General features: G+C 36.0%; 1 protein-coding gene across 6 annotated transcripts in view; it reads right to left on the minus strand.

Annotated features, from left to right (window-relative positions):
* LINGO2 (leucine rich repeat and Ig domain containing 2) overlaps positions 1 to 14,315 on the minus strand; it is a 1,108,249-nt gene that overhangs the window by 637,250 nt on the left and 456,684 nt on the right. For all 6 annotated transcript variants that reach the window (XM_070248727.1, XM_070248724.1, XM_070248729.1 and 3 more), the window contains exon 3: positions 219 to 299. The gene's annotated coding sequence lies outside the window, so the exon portion shown is untranslated. The remainder of the gene's footprint in view (positions 1 to 218; positions 300 to 14,315) is intronic.

Raw genomic sequence — 14,315 nt, forward strand, 5'->3', positions numbered from 1 at the left:
CAGAGAAACATGTCTAAGTCCAGCAGTGGATTGTCAATATGCTGGTAACTTTCACCAGCCACCTTGGGGGTAACAAACCAGAGAAACTACTTAATTAAATATATGATTAAATAAAAGAAAATTAATGTCCTGCTTGGTAGAAAGAAGATAAATCTGAAGACACAAAATGGTATTTCATCTTATCCTGAAAATATAATTAAAATAACTTCAGTATTTACCTCATATGATTAAAAATCCACTGGACACTTTAGAAGCTCAAGTGGCTCATGATGCAGCTTTCCAGTGGCACTCTTCAATTCCTATAAATAAAAGGAAGGTGAAAGAGAACATTTAGAGCAATCTATGTTTCTGTAAAATGATGCTGATTAGCTATGAAATGTTTATTATCGCTCCACATTGCCATTTAAAAAGTACCTCCTTATATATTGCTGTTAAATGCACAATATAGCATAGTTTTTGCTAAATGCTCAATATAGCAATGAAAGTTATGTCTGTCTGGGACTTCCAAGGCACTAAAAGAGACTCTGGATAATGAAACACTACCAAAAATAAAACCACTCAATTGCATGTCATTTTACTGGGAAAGGCTGTTGTACTATAAAAACGAAAGCATTTGTAATTGAAATGGTTTCTTCTTATAGTACACATATTACCAACACAAACATTTTTCTAGTCATAACACCAGGTTATAAATAGTAGGGGGTTTTGGCTCCTTGTTTAGATTTTACTATTGACTTCTTTACTAAATTGTAGCAAGTATTTTCAGTTTCTGTCCCATCATATTCCTGGAGAAGATTCATAAATGTGGGAAATGATAGTCATCCATTTGATAAATTGATATGCAACTTAGATAATATACACCATATATAGTAAAAAAAAATTAAATAACAAACTTTCACAACATGTTTCAATTATCTATGGAAGAAAATTTTTGAGTCATTATTTTTTCCCATATACTTGCTAAAAGAGAAATAAAGTGATAGGCAAGATATATAGGGACTTCACCACTGCCCATTGTTACTTCTCTGTTTCCCGTAGGTAGAATGGGAACTCTTGCATTCCTCTCTTACATCTCCCTCACTCCAAGCCTCAAGCACATACTGTTAAATTCAGGTAGAAATCTCAATGAGCCAGCACCACGGACATCTCTCCCCCACCCCCACCCCTTTCTGAAAATCTCTAATCCATTAGGTGGCAAAAAAGGTCAGAGTAGAAACAGAATTGGTAGGGAAATGGTGCTCCTAACCAAGAAGTATAACTTTGTGAAGGTACATGTAGCGGGTTAGAACACAAGTAAATGGGCATCTTCTAATTCTATTGCAAGAGGAATCACATGGAGTTATACTTTAAGGACTGAATTCATACAAATTACATTACAACTTAATGTTTCTAAAAGCCACACATGTATATATATATTTATATGTAGGTGTATATACTAGTAGCCTCACTATGTGCTTGTCTCTTTTGTCTATTCTTGAGTATTAGAACTCATTTTGAAGAAAAGATGCTTTCCAGCCAAATAAATTCTGCATAGCAAATAACATGTCTCATTAGAGTCTAGAAAGACATCGGATGCTACATTTACATGAGGAAGAAACAAACTTTGAAAGGAAGCATTAACCACTTTTGGCAAGAAAGGGAGTATTCTAAAGTTCAGAATAGTGGGACATTAGGGAGAAAGATACTGAAATACCAGGAATGGCTGCCTAGCATTTTATAAATTTCTGGACTATCCTGCTTTTGGGCAAACATATCAACTAATCCAGTGCCTCATCATCTTCTAACTCTGTGTTCACAATTGCTTGCCTTGCTCTCATTTTGTTACTGATAATCTACATAAACAATCCTAGACTTTCTTTGAAGGCTTACTGGGACAAGTAGTGACAGGTACTTTCATGTGCCTACCTCATCCAATCAACAAGATATATATTGTCACACTTTGCAGAGAGCTGCCATTGTCTCACATATTGTATATCTGAGCATAAAAATCCTACATTGGAAGTTGCATGTTCCATAAAAGAAAGTGCTGTTTCCAACTAATTATAAGTTTTAAGTTCTATATCTTTGATTTGTTTAAAATGCTTTTTGAATGTCTAACATATTTACTGAATAATTAAAAATGTACATGGCATGTGAAAATTACCAAACAAAATCCATTATCTAATTACTCGAAACTTGCATTTCAGCATTCCAGAGGGGTGGGGAGATGATCCTGGAACCTCGCAAGTCCTTTCGTTTATGATCACATTTAAATTAGATTTATGACATCTTTAAGGAAGTTATTTATCTCCAACTCTCACTCTGGAATTTCAGAAAATTAAGACCAAATTAATTAAGACCAAATATCGTTTGAAGGAGATGAAAAATAAGCTATGATGGTAAAGTAAACAGTATGAATGCAAAAGAACCCACTAGATATATAGGATTAGAGAGAGACTATTTTGCTAAATGAGAAAAAAAGTTGGGAACAGCTAAGGTAGTGGAGAAAGAAGGTGAGAGAAATGTGTTGATAAAAACCCATTAAAGTACATGTGTCTGTGGGGTGTTTCTTTTGGTGGGAGTTTTCTAAGTAGAATTGTCTAAGTAGAAATTCTTGGGGCCAGCCCAGTGGCACAGCAGTTAAGTTTGCACATGCCGCTTCTTGGCGGCCCGGGGTTCGCTGGTTTGGATCCCGGGTGTGGAAATGGCACCACTTGGCAAAAAAGCCATGCTGTGGTAGGCCTCCCACGTTTAAAGTAGAGGAAGACAGGCATGGATGTTAGCTCAGGGCCAGTTTTCCTCAGCAAAAAGAGGAGGATTGGCAGTAGTTAGCTCAGGGCTAATCTTCCTCAAAACAAAATAAAAAGAAAAAGAAATTCCTTCAGAGTTTCCTGGGTTGTTAATAGAACATTGGAGGAAAGAAATGCAAAGCTGTAATTCCTAAAAAGTAGATCAATGGTTACAATAATGGGTCATCACATTCTGTACCAAATGATAACAAGAAAGAAGAAGCGCCAGGCCCAGATGTGGTCCTAGATCATGGGGCTCACTCATCTTCACTTGGGGAGATCCTTCACACCAAAACGATTTGGAAAGTAGCAGAAAGATATTAGTAACAGAACAAAAATTGTTTAGAGGAAGAAGAGGGAAAGTATGAAAAATCAGTTTCATAAGAATTGGTGGATGTGACTCAACTGAGCTGGGGATGAGACTCAGAACAACGAATTGGAGGAACCGGGCCCTCCACATTGAGGACGTTCAATACAATCGCACCTAAAGCAGGCAATGTACCCAAGAAAGTCCTCAGAGTCAACCTGGAATAGGTTCATAAAACACACACACAATTTTTTACCCTAGGTCTACAAAAATTAAGTATTTTTTTCCAAGATCATATGATTAATTACTGAAAGGAATAAAACAATATTTTAGAACTTCTGGCTTCCAAGTCAGTATCCTTTTCACTGCATGATATTGCCTCTCTTCTTTCTGTTGTCTTTCTATACTGACATGATTATACATTACAGTTGATTCCAAATATGTGTGCAATGCTAATCAGAGAGGGACTCTAAGTGCAGCATCGGGTTAACGTGAGGATTAAAGTACAATGCACTTACCACCATCCCTAGCACTCAGTGAGTGACTAAATGGCAGGTGTATTGTCTACAAATTACCAAGAGGAGGATATAGTGGTGAGGAGAGAAAAAAATGTTAAAGAGGGTCAACGAACATGCTGGAACAAGAATTTTAGAGGGACTAATATTTTTAAGATACAATAGGGGCTGATTTAATCCCTATTCAAAGAAGTGACTTTAACTTCAAGGTTAGAGGTATGCAAGTGTAGTTTATAAGGGAGTAATTGTTTTATTTACTTCCTTGGACGAGTATATTAATCTCCAAGAATAAGCAATATTTTAAGTTGATTCAAACAAAGATAAGCTGATCTTTTAGGTTTATGGTGGTGGTAGAGAGTATTTGAAAACAAAGGAAAAAAATAGTTTTCTTAGACTTTCAATGCTATTTTAGAGAGAAAATACATACCTACATTGTGAATATTTCTAGGTATAAACACCCTTTAGTTATGAATTTACATCTCTATCATTACAAGTATTTAGGAGGAAAAGTTTGAAAATCTCTACTCTAAATTAAATGGTTGACATTTTTATCATTCTTCTCTCTTTCTCCACAACATTTTCTAGTAATTCCCATACCTTATTTCAAATTGGGGGAAATGGGAGAAGACTTTTTCAGAGGAAATATATGCGGCATCTTCTCCTCAAAGGAAAGTAATCCCCTCACTTACTGAAATTTTTTATTCACTATTATTAATGCTTAGTATACAATAGTCTGTGGACTCTGTGCAACCTAATTTTCTATCACTGTATTTAAGAATCTATATTTAAATATATATTCTGAAATGATCTATTTGTTACTGTTGTAACTTTCACACAAGACCATGTCTAGGGCATTAACACAGAGAAAATGATGTGGCAGAGTTTATCATGGTGAAAAATTCTGAGCAATGAGTTTCTTGGATGATCCCTTAAGGCAAATAACAGAGCACCACCTAAGGAACGTGCAAGTGGTCTACAGTCTCTGACTTGGAATTCCATCAACACATTGGAGGGCTGAGATTTTGGCTTAGAGAACTGATCTACCCTACACTGTGGAGAGGGAGTCTGTCATACACTGAGAACACCAAATGTTTTGAATTGTTATATGGCATCTGAATCCTCTTCATGTTATATATTTTTTCTTTTTAGCCATAGAACAGAAGAAAGAAGTGAGATAACCTGTCTACTATGTGCCTAGATATGATGCTTTAAAAACATTATTTAGTTTATTCATCACAAAGTAAGTCATGTGAGGGGCCTGGCCCAGTGGCATAGTGGTAAAGCTCAGCATGCTCCACTTTAGCAGTCCAGGTTTGTGGGTTCAAATCCCGGGTGTGGACCTACACCACTGATCAAGCCATGCTGTGGAGGTGTCCCACACACAAAATAGAGGAAGATGGGCACAGATGTTAGTTCGGGGCCACTCTTTCTCAAGCAAAAAGAGTAAGATTGGCAACAGATGTTAGCTCAGGGCCAATCTTCTTCACCAAAAAAAAAATCATGTGAGATAGGAATGACTGTCCCTTTGCAAATACGGAACTGAGGCTTAGAAAGTGACACAAACATTTTTTTAAGATCATAGTCCTTTTCCTTTCCATTATATAACACTGCCTCCAAAATATCAACTATGGATGCCTTTGGTCATGAGACTCATTGGAACAAATACTAAATTGAAAGCAATGGTGCTTAGTAAAATTTGAAAACTGTAATGAGTGTGGTTGACCAGAACCTGATGATTTAAGTGTTTTATCATTTTCGAGGTTGTTAAATAAAAATGAAGTTATGAATTAAAGCTTTCCTTTTCTTCTGTTTGTTGTGTGGCTCTTGTTTGAAAGGATGGTTATTAAAATGCAATACAGTCTGTTTTGCTAATTAATATTAAATTTTAGACTTATAGTAGAAAATTTTTATTCACATTTATAAAAATATAGGATCGAATGTTTTAAACAAGGTGTTTTTGCAGGAAAAACTAACTCAACTAAAAATATGATATTCGTAGCAAATTGAATACATTACATTAATGACATTTCCTGGAAACATAAATTTACTTAACATTACGTTTCCATTAGGATAGAGAAAATAGAATATATCATTCATTCAATCTTAACTCTAATATAACAAAGCTATGTAATTCTTAATTTTAATATCACAAAACAGCTATGCTAATATGGAGAATTAAACCATATAATTCTAACATGGTAAATTAGCTATACTATTTACTCAAGCAAATAGAGAATATAGAAGGGGAATAGGAGAAATATTGAGGGTTTTGACTGAGTAATTCTGACTCCAGTATTCGTTACAACTTCTTAGTATTAAAAGTGAACATTTTTCCAAGTTAAAAAAAAAAAAGAATGGCAGCATTACTTGACAAAATAATTCAACAGAGATTCCACTTATAACACGTTGCCCTAGACAATGCCAATAGAGAATCTTGCACTCACAGGACCTAAATGCTGTGTTATCAAAAAAGGCACATTACCTGTTCTTCAGTAGAGAAAAGCAGTAATAAAAGAAAGAATTTTGATTCTTCTCTATTTTAAGTCGTTTAGTTTTAAACTGCTTTGTTTGGTGGCTCCCAACAGAATGATGAGGACATTACTCTGGATTGTTGGGTGGCTTATATTTCCTTTTGTTCTTGGCTTTCCTAGAGATGTATGTGGTGGCGATAATGGCATTTTTATTTGCTTTAATCTTTCAAAACCCAAGAGTGAAACAAATATCCTGTTATCTTTTTATTAGGTCGCTCAAGTTAAAAGTTTTCATCGTCTTTAAACTTTTAAAAAGTTAAAATTCTACTGCTGCAAATTCTTGCAAGTGAATCATATCCTTCATTTGCCCTTAAAATATATCTTTTAAGAATCTGTATCTTCAGACTACACATACATACACATATAAGACAATTTTGTGCCTTTTATATAATAATAATAATAAAATGCTCACTGAATGATTTCCTTATGCCAGGCACTGTTTTAAGTACTTTACATCTATTTTCTCACTAAATTTTCACAACAATGGAATGATATTATTTTTATCCCAATTCAAAGATGGCAAATTGAGACACAGAGAGATTAACTAACCAAGCAACGAACACACACCAAGGTGGCATGACTCCAGAGTTTGAGCTACTAATGACAATGCAATACTACCTCTGATTATAAGACACTAATAATGGCATTCTGATAATAGTATGCACAAAAACGTTCCTTAACTATCTTAACCACACAATCAAAAAATATCAAATCATAGAAGTACACATAGAGTGGTAGAAATATTTTCACGAAAAATAACAGATCTAAATATTTCTGAAAGCATAGGCCATTCCTGCTCAGCTTACCAAATATACACAATGTCTGGTAGAGTACTAAACAGGTAGTAAACCAGTATCTAGTAAATATTTGTTGTATAAGAGAATTAACAAACAAAATAAGAAACTTATGTGAGCATTGGCATTTCTGCAAATCCTGGCTCGAAGTGCCAGCTCCAAACACACTAACCAAGTAGACTAGTTCAGATTCAGCACACATCTTCACTGGGTTCACACCTCCCATTCTTCACCTTCAACTCCAGCATCCAACACTCTCATGGAGTCTCCTGAGCCCTAGTCACCTGTGTCCCATTTATAACTGCCTAAATACATATTCATTAAATTCTTGTTCTGTGCTACATTCATTTAATAAACTACTCTCATGAAAAAAATCCAATGTGATTCCAGTTAATACTGGTACACTTTCACTGAGAATTTTGAGAGAAAATATCATAATTCAGGATAGTAATCCTACTGGTGAGAATGTCGGGCAGTAATACCTTAGATCAGAAATCCAAACCCAGAAGCCAATACCCTATTGTTCTCCTGGGTTCTTCCTCTCTCACCTCCTCAGGTGCATCCTGAATCCATCCACATGTTATCATCTCTAGTGCCGCCCCACTGTCCAAGTTGTGACCTGTCTCCTGGATTACTCTCATGGCCTCCTAACTAGTTTTTCCACTTGTCCTTCTAATCCATTCTCTAAAATCCAGCCAGAATTATCTTAAAATATCAGTTGCATCATGTTTCTCCATAAATGACTTCCTTTTGTACTTTAAAGATCTTCTTTCGTTCTTTTCCTTCCTTCCTTTCTCTCTCGCTCTCTTTCTGACCTCAGTTGACTTCTCCAGTCCGTCTTCCTGGCCTTCTCTCCCTCATGCTCCAGCCTCCACATGTGCTGAAAGCTGAGCCCCATATCCAGGCCCTCACATGAGCTGTTCCTCTGTTAGAGCAGTCTTCTCCCCTCTCTTTGTCTAGCCCTTAGATTTCACCTTCAGTGTCACTTTCAAATGTATGCCTCATCCTAAATGAGAGTCCCCTTTGATATTCTATTATGGCTTCCTCAAGTTTTCCTTCCTGTCATTTCTCAGAATACTATAGTGGTTTTGAGCACAAGATTTATACCGACACTTACTAAGTTTGAGTCCTGTATGCACCACTTGCTAGATTGCACAACACTGGAGAAGCTGTTTATCCTTGCCATGCTCTGGTTTCCTCACATAAAATGTGATACGATATTATCTACCTAAAAGGATGGTTGTGAGTATGAAGTGAGCAAATACATATCAGCACTCAGAACAGTGCCTGGCACATTAAGCACCCACTAACTGTGAGCTATGACTATTCAGGGAAATTATATTTATCTGTGGAATTATTTGATTATATCTTGCATTTCTCATAAGCATGCAAACTCAAGGTGAGCAGGAACCATGTTATATTCTTACCGCAACAAATTCGGTGCCTCAACAGTGCTCAGCTTATGAGGAGCTCAACAAATACTTATTGAATGAATCAGTTAAATAAATGCATGAATCTACAAATGAACAGAAGAAAAAATTTGGAAAAAACAGAAAATAATACAGATCAGCCAGTTTTGGACAGGAGGGTCTTTGACATCCATAAAATGATACAATGTAGACTGAAGGATAATATATCCATAAAATTATACAATGTAGACTGAAGGATAATATATGGCAGTCTGTTTCACTTGTTTGGAACGTTGACTGCATCCAAAGAAACTCTTAATACTATAACCATTCAATTATTTCTCAATTCAAAGGTATTTGAGAAATGACTAAGACACCTGAAAAAATTCTTGGGAGGTTGTTGCATCCCCTTTCATTTCTGTCACAGGTGGTCATTAGGGAATACAAGAAATGTGATAACTCAGGAAAAAGTTCTGATATAGCATTTCTGAGTTTTAAAAAAAATCTCTTCAGTATTATCAAAGCTACAATACAGTTCTTTAGGACTAGACTTTACTCCTAGAAAAATCTCAAAATCCAGTTCCCACATAATTCATCTTCTAACTTTGGTTCTGATCTCCTTGAATTGCTGTTTGAAATATTCTAAGGCATAATCAATGAGGACTCCTGCCGATGCTTTTTGGAAAACGCCTGCTACTCTACTCCTCATAAAAGAAGACGTAAGACTCCTATTGCAAAAAATGACATTAGATACCTAGTGTGCATCACCCTTCCAGTCTCTGTTTAAATAAAGATTTGGGGATAAAAGTATAAAAAGCAAGTGTGCACACCAAGACCTGTTGAATTGCTTTTTCTCTGCTTTCTTAGGAATATCCATTTTGTCCTTTAATATCTTATAGCTAGCAACTCATCTTGTCAACACTCTTGACAGTGTTTGTGCTTAACCTATAGTTTCCTTCTCTAATACCAGGGTAGCAGTGTCAGTGTATATACTTAAGAACTGGGGCTCGGGAGTCATTTTGAGTCATGGATAAATCCTAGTGTCTTCTGACACTGATGTTGTTCTTTATATAAGATATGGAAAACTATATTGAACAATATTGCTCAACAATATTCTCTCTCTGCAGAACCCCGTATAATCTTCAGAGTATCTTCCCAAAACGTGTTCCTTTAACTATAATAGTACAGCCTAAGTAGTATCTGAAGAATTTAGAAAGAAAAATCTACAGTAGAAATTAGGAAATAGAGTGTAGACTAGAGAGAAATAGGTTCTTCTCAGAGAAAGTTTATGACTCAATCACCCATACAATAATTTTCGTCTAGAAAGACCCATAAAATAATCTGACCTCAAATCATATTTGAACATATCAGGAAGCAGAGGTCCAGAGGGGCTGAGTGACTGGTTGATAACAAGCTGAGCTGGAAGCAGAACCTAGGTTTCCAGATCCTGTAGTGAGTGTTCTCTGACTTACTTCACCCTCAGAGGACACTGTTGCCAATGCTTGAGCATAGTGGTTAGGTTTGTATTCAGCACTTTCCTGGAAGGGCTACTCCCTACCAGCCATATGTCTATATGGAAAGGGGCACCCTTTATAAGAAATGGGCCTGTGAACTGAAGACAGTCACTCTCAGTGATGCTGCTCAGTCACCTGAACACTGGGGCATCGTTACAGCTCTGGAAATGACTTGAATAGAAGTTGAATGGGGCTCACGGAACCCAACCACCCTGGCCTTTTCTAAACCTGTTCCATATTTTCTGGACTGTGTCTTATTTGCATGTCTAGTCTTTGCTTTAAATTTTCACTTCTTACAAAGTAATCTACTAATGAAAGAGTCATAACCGAAGTCTGGATTCAATTTTTATAGGTCATCTTGTAGGTTTTTTCCATAGTTCTTATTAATACAGGATATTGCTTAGGGATCTTGAGGAGGTTTTAATTTACTTTCCTGAAGCTTTTCTTTATATCATTATTCATTTTTCCAGATAGTTTTATAAGACAGTTTCACTATTATGGATATAATTCTATAGACACGAGTCTATATTTTGTGTTCTCAGAAATAAAATTTGAAATTAATAAAATATTAGAAAAATTTTGGTCATTCAAAATACATTGCCATATATTTAAAATAATTGGCAAGGATTTATGGAACAACATTAATTATGAATATTGAGAAGCTTTTAGATTATTTTGAATATATTTAATAAGAGGAAATTATACAGAGTTAAATAATAGAAAGAATTTTATATTAGAACTTAATTATAGAAAGTTGGTTCTATTTCTATGGCAGATCAGTGTTTATTATTTTAAAAACACAGGGATGGAAAAGAAATTCATATTTTAGCCAAAGCTACAGTGAGATATCTTTGAATTAAGGGTAGCAAAACACATATTCTCTGATGTAAATTATTCAGTTAATTGGCAGAGTGATGAAAATTGGAGAACAGACAAAAAGAACGATTTTTGAGTACTCCCACCTCTCCCCATCCTGAGATAACGACAAAAAGAACCCACCCTAATAGCTTAACATATTACAATCTATTTCTGATTTTTTCTTTTGTAAACAATGATTACATTTTGGCTTTTTTCAATCATGAAATTGGAAATGACTTTGTTATAATAGTTATTCAAACCCAAAGGATATAGGCAGGATTAATCCAAAGGTTGCAAATGCCTCTTGTCTTAGTTTTAAAACAGATCTTCTGAAAAAGTCTCTTTGGTTTGCTCCAGTATTTACAGCATTTATTTACATATTTCCTAATATTGTACCCAAAACTTTGTCCACTGCCTTACCAATACTTCACATTACGTCAGTGTTCTCTTCCCATGCCGTATTGCTATTAATTCAATCGAGGGCAGAAAGCACTTTCTAAAGTCATATAACCCTTCTCCAGGGTCCATGTAATCACCACTAAGCAAGGCAAATGAGCCTACCTAAAATTTTAGCCAGGTTTTGTGCCCACCAGGTCCCTGTGAACTAAAAACTGATCCCTAGATGGGCACATCCTCGACATCCATCCGGTTTTGCACTATGCCTCTTCTACTAAAAATGCCCTTCCAGTGTGTTTTTGTGGGAAGATCATAAGCCATTTTCTTATAGATGGCCATAAGTGTCACCCTTAAGTCAAGCCTTCTAAGCTCCTCCACCCCAAGCAATACAAATGTGCTCATTTCCTCCTGTATGCCCCCAAACAATTGGATGCACGCCTCTATTACACTTACCTCATCACATTGTAATTATTATTGACATAATATTGACCTGGTCATCACAAACTATAACTTACTGTGCTCCTGTCCCAGTGCCTACCATATAACCAAGGCTCAGTAATTGTTCGCTCACGAAATAATCCTGTTTATAACGTATTTATACAACCATGATGAAAAGTCTGATGCAGAATGGCAATCAAGCTGTCTCAGGGAAGTTTTGTCATTCACTCATTCAGCATCTGATACGTGACAAGCATGTCTAACGCCCCTCTGCTTTCTGTAGAGACAGTGTGGGAGAATAGAAGTGCCTAGCACAGAGCAGATGCTCATTAAATAATAATGTATTTCCTTTTCTCCCTCCTTTCCCTCTCTGTGCAGCTATTTCTCACATAAGGTCAAACAAACACATGTATTACGTACTCTTACTTTTTAAATACATATAATGATTTATTAAATTTTTGCTTCTCTTCTTTCAATTTGTTGGCTTTTATACTCTTAAACCAATTTTTGTGCCCCTTAAATTATTTTATTCCCCTTTTATGCATAGAATAAATAAAAATAGCTAGTTTCAGACTACACCAGGTATTTAAAATTTTATCTTTTTCATTCTTGCATCATTATTTTTAACCTAGATCTTTCTTCCAAATATTATTTTTTCCCCTTCTGGTTCCCCCAAGTTCTCCAGTCTAAGAGAGACAAGGCTCTCAAGAAGCAATTCACAGGAACATGCAAGTGATCTAAGTGTGGCTCCTCTCAGGTGAATCTTTTTTTGTGTGTTTTCCTAACTAGTGGAGCAGCTATTAGAAATCAAAAGACATGAAGCTCTGATGTGAAATTTCAGGGTCCACGGTACCTGGTGGAGCAGAAGTAGTAGGCACAGTGTTTATGAAAATGACTGTTAAGAGTCAGATAGACTCGAATTTGAATCTCAGCTCTGAGAGCTACCAGCTGTGGAATTTTGACAAGTTGCTTAACCTTTGTGACTAAGGATCTTCATCTTCAGATGAGGAATTATGCTATAAAACAGGCACTAATTTATGCAAAGTCAAAGCACAGTGGTTGGTAAATACTAAGTGTTCAGTGGATAGCTTTATCTATTAATTACCATTACAATAACAAAAAAATCGATGTCCTTCCCAGGAGAATCTTTTGTTTTTATTAAACAAACTTCTGCTTTTGTGTGTATGTGTTTGTATGTGTGTGAGGAAGATTGGCCCTGAGCTAACATCTGTTGCCAGTCTTCCTCTTTTTGCTTGAGGAAGATTGTCGCTGAACTAATACCTGTGCCAATCTTCTATTTTACGTGGGATGCCCCCATAGTGTTGCTTGATGAGTGGTACTGGGTCAGCGTCTGTGATCCGAACCTGTGAAGCCTGGGCTGCTGAAGCAGAGCGCACAAATGCAACCAATAGATGATGGGGCCAGCCCCATAAATTTCTGCTTTTATAAGGATTACACTACATAGAGTTACTCAATAGAAAAATCTGTGATTTGGCTTTCCATTTGGCTTTTATTTGAAATCGATTAGATTTCTCTGTTTTTGGAACCATATTATATCATGTCTCTCTCATAACTGATCTTCACATACACCTTTCATTATTTCTAAGTGTTAGTCATTTTGGAGAATGACCCCCTTGTCTTTGAGGTGCTCCCTAGAATTCTTAAAGCGAATTTTGTATTTTCCCCTTTGCTTATATTCCAAGTCTGAGATCTCCAAGACATCTTACAGATTTGGTAACAAATCACCCCGCTACTTATTTTTACATGTTGTGTGTGTGTGTGTGTGCGTGTGTAAGTCTACACATACCATCGTTCTTACCATTCCCCAAAGTCTACTGTGACCATTCACTTGCACTATTACCTGCAGAGTCAGTACCAAAAGTCATGCTTGCATTCTAGAATTCATTCAGCTTGGGTCTTGTGTGGCTGCATGATAAATTTTTACTATTTGTACATGTTTGTGATGTGAGTGTGAGGGAGGGGGTTGTGGAAAGAGAAAGAGAATCAATAACCTAAAGTTCTAGCAGTATAAATTGGACAGTTTAACAGCAGCTTAATTTTCTTTCCCGCTGCCATTTTGTTGTACTGTGTGGAGAAGAAATTGGGAAAATTAATCAGGCCCTAAGATCTGGTAATTGGATATCACATGCAAAGATCCTCAAGCCTTACATCTTCCTGATATAATTGATGAAGACATTCTAAGCGCAATGTAAGTCTCTGTGCTAAGCATAATTTAATGCAAATGCTTGACCAGATGATTTTGTAAGGGCAATATCCATTTTTCAAAATTAAACAACTGACATTTTAAATGCCCAAAGGCTCCGGTACTGTACATATTATTGATTAAACCGACATTTTAAAATTACTATAGTGCAAAAGAGCTCATTAAAATAGAAAACTAAATTTTTTTGGCTTTTAGTAGCTCAAAATTGGCCTAAACACTAATAGTGCAAATGTTTGGCTAAAATACTGGGTGGAAAATTTGTATCAATATTCAAAAGTCCTCAAGTAAGATTTCATTTCATAGAGTACAATCTTGGGACTGTTTTCAAACTACATAGATATATAAGCAGCAAGCAAAACATTTGCCCTTTAATCTTGGACTATGCTTTTGATCTATACTGAATAGTCAGCTTCTAGACTTAATCCTACACTTTACTCCTCTCTAGAAACAATAACAAGCCTTTGAATGCAGTTTCATACCCATTGAACATTTTTGTCTAAGTTAAGCTTGCTGAAATATTCATTTCAGCCCTTTTGCTTTCCTTGGCTTAGATAATACCAG

The sequence above is a fragment of the Equus caballus genome, chromosome 23 (assembly GCF_041296265.1).
Source record: "Equus caballus isolate H_3958 breed thoroughbred chromosome 23, TB-T2T, whole genome shotgun sequence".
In the NCBI taxonomy this organism is placed as follows: Eukaryota; Metazoa; Chordata; class Mammalia; order Perissodactyla; family Equidae; genus Equus; species Equus caballus.